This window comes from Hermetia illucens, chromosome 6 (assembly GCF_905115235.1).
Source record: "Hermetia illucens chromosome 6, iHerIll2.2.curated.20191125, whole genome shotgun sequence".
Taxonomy (NCBI): domain Eukaryota; kingdom Metazoa; phylum Arthropoda; class Insecta; order Diptera; family Stratiomyidae; genus Hermetia; species Hermetia illucens.
The window spans coordinates 96,708,409-96,715,367 of record NC_051854.1 but is presented as its reverse complement, the minus strand read 5'-3'; the positions used below and the strand labels follow the sequence as shown (position 1 = coordinate 96,715,367).

At 43.9% G+C, this 6,959-nt stretch overlaps 1 protein-coding gene across 2 annotated transcripts in view; it reads left to right on the top strand.

Moving 5' to 3' along the window:
• The first annotated feature begins 1,730 nt into the window (after positions 1-1,730).
• LOC119660350 (protein sym1) overlaps positions 1,731-6,959 on the top strand; it is a 221,567-nt gene continuing 216,338 nt past the window's right edge. The window contains exons 1-2 of one of the 2 annotated variants that reach the window (XM_038068846.1): positions 1,731-1,831; positions 1,893-2,016. The gene's annotated coding sequence lies outside the window, so the exon portion shown is untranslated. Of the gene's footprint in view, positions 1,832-1,892; positions 2,018-6,959 lie in introns of both variants that reach the window. The other variant, XM_038068847.1, reaches the window with a different exon arrangement.

Below are 6,959 nucleotides of genomic sequence, written 5' to 3'. Positions count from 1 at the left end.
CGCATTGGAGGACGAGATGGGAAACACAGAATGCAGAATTCAAGTCCGAGGAGACTTTAACGCCAGAGCCCTCGAATTAGGGATGCTTTAACCAGTTTCTCGAGGCACATAGATTTTGGAGATGGCCGCCAAGACAGGACTCATTGTCCTAAACACCGGCAGCACTCCGACATTTCAGCGCCCTTGTTGAGAGGGCACTATCCCTCACGTAACTTTTGCAACGGGGTCCAACGATAGAAGGCACTGGAAGATTTCACGACCAGTGATCAGCAGTACATTTCCTTCGAAGTGACAAATGGTTCTTCCAAATTTTATGTCGTCTGGAAAACACTTACCTGGTAGAACATTGGGAAAATCGTATCTTTCAAGAGGAGTAAATCCGCGACAAGACCCAGGCGCAGACAGAAGAACTGCAACTAAATCGCTTATTCATTCAACAATGAGCCTTATTACCGCAGTTTATAATGCGTCGGTCTCCAAAAGGAAACTACGTCCCGGGAAAATTGCTCATGTATTGATGGACAGCTGAAATTGCAAGCCTACAAAGGAATAGCATCAGACTGCGGCGGATTCTTCAGCGCGCAAGAGGCCAAGACGTGAGGTTGACTATTGTTTAACTCAGCGCTAATATCTATGCAAAAATGCAATTCCACTCGCCTCAACCAGACCAATCGTTAGGTTTGCATTTCGAAATAAATGAACTGGTTAAGTTTAAATGCAGGTCAAGCCTTTTCACCGGTCATCATCTGTGAACATACAAATTGACCATTTGTATATAAATATAGGTATAAGTTTGTTTTAGAATTTTATGGAAAGGTATCAGGGGGTAGGTTTTGATAAAAAAAAAATGAAATTATTGATTTTTTTAAATTTTAAATGGTTGGTGTAAATGAATGTAGAAGAAGGGAAAAAGGAAATTAGGAGAAGTATATTGAGAAAGGTAAGGGGTGTTGAAAATGGAATAAAAGTATTATAAGATGCATCTTCTTTTCAGATTTTCTTCTACAAACGGCGAAGAAAGGACTGCATCTGACGCGGACACTACAGCATGCATAATTGTATCCTTTTAAGTTGCCTTGTCATGCCTGGAAGACCGATTTTCTGGCAGAGTTTGCTGTTTTGGTTTCGTCGTTAATTTTGTCCCAGATATTCTGCTAATGCTATTTGCTCCCCTATACTACTTTCCATTTCAATTTGAACCGAAATTACGATTCATAACAGCATAATATTCGGTTATATTCCAACGATTGTGCTTTGGAGAAATTGGGCAGGTATAAAGGCTTCAATGGGTTCCCGAAACTTTTATTACCGAAAGTAATCAGGACCGCTTGGGGCTTTAGTTTCTTACTAACACCGAAAAGATGCACTCAAATAAATATCTGAAAAATTACACGTGCGCGGACATTAAGAGAAACATTCACTCTCTAAAATTCTCAAGAATCTACGGATCGTACTGTGTCCTTGCAGCAAGAAAACGTGTAATAATATTACAAGCGAATGATTTTCACTACCACCAGTCCCTCCCTCTCAGCACCTCTTCCGGTAAGAAATTAGACACTGGTAGACAACCTGGTGAAACCAGCGCACTTTGTCACTTGCAAGGAATCTAATTATAACCATATTTATGTCACTAAGAGCGTCATACCCATATCGTAACCAGCCAGACCAATTGGCCAAGGAAGCAGATTAAAAATTGTACATTTGGAACCCGGCCAAGGTGCATTCTCGCTAGACGATCAAGAACTTTTGCATTGGCATTGACGTTACTTAAAACTAGTTCAGTGCTTTTTCATTTGGCCGTCGTGGAAACATCGCATCCATTTTCCGCATAGTACGTATACCCAAAATGGGCAGAAACTGAATTTTTCTCTATTTTTCACATTTTTATCCAGTTTTCTATGTAGTTTGTTTCGGTACGTTTCCCAACAATTAGCGTAAATTTCGGAGATATTTCAGCGTGTTCTGTGAATTAACAGGAAGGGAACCGACGTAAATCTACAAGAAGTTTGCGAAAAAAGTAAGTCAGCGTTTCAAATTCCCATTACTTTACAGTGATAAAGAGAACTCGTGCAACGTATATACGTAGAACAAAGTGCTTTGGTTGATTTACATAATTAATGAGGTATGGCCCACTGCGGCAGCAAATGTAGCGAATGCAAATGAACGTGCTTGAATGTTGCACGAAATTTTCGTATTTCTAGTTTTATTAGTTTACTGTTTATGTATTTCAACCTGAATAGCAGAGGCTGCTTCGAATTTATGTAGAAGTGTGAAAGATTTATTTTTTAATCGTCTTTGCTTGATTCACCGCAATCAGCTAATGGTTATTTGCAAGGAAATTCAACATTTAATGCCAGGATAATAGTCATTATCTACGTGACAACTAGGAGCACGTAAATACCCCTTCGATTTTCACACCGAAGAGGTATGCCCTTCTTCTACTCCTTCGAAAACATCCCAGATTACCCGAAACTACAAGGACTGCAAGGAGTAGTTCCCGGGGAGACCGTCAAACCCAGCAACTTCGCCAGGTTAGTTGAATTGACCAAGCAGTAATAAATACCTTCAGCTCCCTCCGCTCGTCAATTCGCCCTTTCGGGACATGGTCGGCAGGTTAACTAACTTCGAGAGGGGGGGGGGGGGGCTTTTGATAGCGGGCCAATGCTGTTTGAGATGATACGGCCAGAAACATTGTACTCCCGGTGTCGAACGACAGTCGGGTCCTGAAAGGGTCTTGTTGTACTTAGGGGGTTAAGACTCTGTACCTTGCGAGAAGATGCATACCCAATGCTCAAACGAAAACAAGCGATCATCAAGTAACAACCTTGTTCGAGCAAATGTCTGCGCCTCTCTTGTTGGCACATCCAGGAACTATTTCGAGATCTACTGTCAATCACAATACGGTGGCTCTCATTAGATGTTCTTTGTAAGTCAACTGACCCTAATGGGCGGAAGTGGAAACTTTAAAAAGGCGCTACTGCAACCTGGCCCAGCTGATCCTCATCTACTAAAACTGCCCTCACTACTTCGACCATATCCCCGCGGAACCACGGTGAAATATTACTGTTGAGTTTATCGCACTCCAATTTGCCTCGGACCTCAGCATCTCCTCCATGAGATTGTGGGGTCCGATAACTGTGTCCAGGGCATCGTTTAACCTTCGCCTTTAAATCGCGAATCGCGGACAATGAAACATAACATGTTCCGGGTCCGCATTCGGGGCAGTCTGGATACTCATCTAATGAAGTACTGCACGTTTCCCATAAGAAACTGCGTTAGGTAGTAATTCAATTCTCTGTGTTTTCGCTCGATCCACCTTTCAATATATGGGATCAATATATGGCTCCAGGGACCTTTTTCGGAATTATCCCACCGTTGTTACCATCTCCTGTACAGCCAGGATTTTTGGAAGTCCGAAGTCACTGGAAGATGCAGGGGAATCATCCCCGCAATGACACATACTGCCTCTTTAAATAACGTCCAGTCTGCACTATACATCCTTGACGCGATTGGCCGATGTGGCGAACATACCTTTCGCTGGATCACTGTGCTATCCAGTGCGCATGCCCAGACAGAAGCAGGATGAATTTCAACACTCCTACGATAAGCAGCCGGCGTCTTTGCTGCCGTTTCGCCCCTTGAAACTCAATTTGGTATTGATAATTACCCCCATGTATTTCAAATCGATTTTTTCTAGCGATTGGTAATTAGGATCAGAATATAAGGCGGAGTTATAGTCCGCCGGCAGGTCCCGTTTCACCATTTGGAGCCACGCTTTAATGGTATGAAAGGTTTCACTTGCAAATTGTCTCACGGCCTGGAGGTGTTTTGCAACTGCTACCACTGCAAGGTCGTCCACAAAACTAATCAACGTTGCCTCCTTTGGCACGCGAAGGCCGAGAAATACTGTCCGTCGTCTGTCTCGTACCAAAGAAATCTCTCCGAGAGCTTACTGTTGATTATCGAAGCTAAGTAACCAGGGACACTCAATTTAATCCAACCCCAATGACCGAGTTAAAGTTGTTCTTAATATCCAACGTTACCATCGCTCAGTATTTATCAGTGGTCGATGCATGCCGGGCCAGGTCCACCAGATGAACGACCGTTGCTATTTCATCGACCGTGGACCACGCTCTGCGCTCATACTGTCGCTCCGATAGACCACCCGCTAGCTCGACGAACGGAAGCAGCCTGTTGTATATCACCCTCTCCAAAATAGTTTTAAAAAGATGGATAATGCGATATGGTTTTTGGGGCCTCAGTAGCAGAAGCAACCTCTGCCCTTTTCACTGGGCGAGAAACACTCCTTCAACCATGTATGATTCAAATGTACTAATGAACCATGCGGGCCTGATTTAGCAGCCAAATTCAGAGCTTTGTTCGAAATCCCGTTCACTCCCGGAGCCGGATTGTCCCTAATTCGTCCACAGATTTCTTGTAGTTCCCCTCAGTCACCCCCGGGGATTAAGATGACGTACTGTTGCACCATTGGCTAAGGTCCACTTTCACCGTGTTGTAGGAAAAGGATTGCGATCATTTAGAACAAGAGTCGTGGGCACGCCACTTGGGGTGATTTTTGTTGACGAATATCGTTCATTACAACTTTGCAAGTAGCGCCCCACGGGTACGTATGTGCCTCAAGGTAAAACTGCTTGTAGCAATTACGCTTACTTTACCGTATAGCCTTTTAAAGGCTATTTCGAAGATCGCGGTATTCTTTCTCCGACTGCCGACATTCTGGCTTCTTTCTTGTCTTTTGGCAAAGCCTCCTTGCTTGAAGACACGATGCACTCAACAGCGAGATGTCTTAGTTCCACCAGTAGTTTGATTTACTACTGTGATGTGTGTTCACATAACTGGCTCATTTTGCCAACGCCTTTCTCTTCCGGTCGTGACCTCCATTTAAAGCCGCTAGGTGTGTCTCTTCCTCTAAAGCTTCAGTGGATGACCCAGCTATCCTGGTTTTTCCACTTCAGGTGCTCACTCCACTGTCGCCTTCCCCATCTCTGAAGTCGGAAAATATGGCCTGGTGGTCACTGTAGGTGTACTGGACCCTGGTGTTCATCATTCGACTTGCTCAGGCCCACGTGTTGAAATTGCTGGTGATGATGTTGGGACTGTCGTCTATAGCGGCTAACATCAAGCCGTCTAGCATCTCTTCATATTACACTAATGTTACACTAGAAGGAGCGCAACAGCTGTAGATATGGATACCGTTGACTTTTGCCCTTACAAAGCTGACTCTCGGAAATGCCATTGCTTCTTGAATAGCATGCCGACCACATGCCTATATCGCCGCGTTTTCAGATGAATTTTTCACTCCCATAGCACTGATGTAAGAGATTGTAAGACACAGATTACCGTCACGCCCGCATTCGACACTCGAATGGTTTGCAAGAGTAAGTCTTGAGCTGCTTCGCAATGGCTAAGTTTGATTTGTATCAATGTCATTTAGCTCTACAATCCAGCTCCCTCTTATATGCCGGGCACCTGCCACCACCTGCAACGTGCCGGTCGTTCACTCGTTCGTTGATACGTCGATCACAAAGAACACCAGTTTTGGAATGTCACTTCATCCAGGTTGCGTTAATGCATGAAGCAATTTCATTACGCAGTTCTCCCTTGGCTGTGTGCATTGACCCCAGTTATTTAAATCACTCAGTTCTGGGTAGGTCACTGCCATTTACAGAACTGACCGATTTAAATATCTCGAGTCAATGCTATCAGCCAATGGAGAACTGCTTTATGCTCCTCACATAGGGAAACACAAAACCTTTTATACCTGAAGCGTCGAGCTTCCGGTTTCCCGACTTGTTTTCATTTCTCAGGTTTAGCTCGCGTTCTAGTTTTTTTTCGTTTGTTGTCTATTTTTAGATCCGGGGCGGCCCCACGCAACGCTATAGACACGTGAATTTTGTACTAATGACACGTGAGAGATCAAAACTTTCAAAAGATCCAATCCCCCCCCCCCCACAATTCCGAGCCTTACCAGATATAGTCATGCGTGGTATCAAATGAAAGGTCTTGGTTAGTACTTTCCGAAGCCGGTATTAATTTTGACATTTGTTGGAAAGGTGGGGAGTGCGGGGGGTCGATAGTGATAATTTTTTCAACGGACGCATTCTCAGAAACTACCCAACCGAAAAATCTGAAAAAAATCGGGAGGCTGCCACTATAAGGTATCTAGGTTCCGAAATACCCTCCATACCGACATCTGTTCAAATAAAGTTAATAATAGTAAATTACTATAATTTTTAGTAATTGCCTGCAAAACCCTCTTAACTTCCTCCTAGCATCACAAAATTTTGCAACAATGTAGGGTATAATACAGAGCATGATCTTAGTTTTGTGGCGATCGCACGATTACTAACAAAGTTATAGTAGGTCAAAGTTGTCGCTTCTTTGCAAATTCAAGACTTTATATGTGCCTGAATGTGGATATTCTCACAAAGCATCTGCATATATTATATTACGCTCAACGTTCTAATGGAACAAATGCACACTTATGGTCTTTATAAAAGAAATATACAAAACCTTTCATACATGAAGCGTCCAGCTTCCGGGTTCCCGACTTGTTTTTAGGTTTTTGGGGTAACTGTTTCCTCTAGGCTGTCTTCGATCACTCAGGATGACCGTTTAATCATTCTATTTCCCCTAGGTTCATGACACATCCGTCACTATCGCGCTTTCGAAATAACCCGGGACCTTCTTTGACAAAAGGAACCTTCCACGGATTGACTATCCGTCGTAACTCCGCACCTTCAATCTCCCCTCTCTGCGGCTGCGCCGTATTTTCCTGGTACTCTGCTCTGCTCTGCAATTGCTTGCTGGATTACTCTGCCAACTCAAATATTACTTCCACCATCGCCTCTCATAACACTCCCCGATCCCGAGCCTATGCCGGTCTTACAACGCCCTACTGCTGGGGTCCTTTGCCTCTGTCTCCTTCTCCAGTTTTA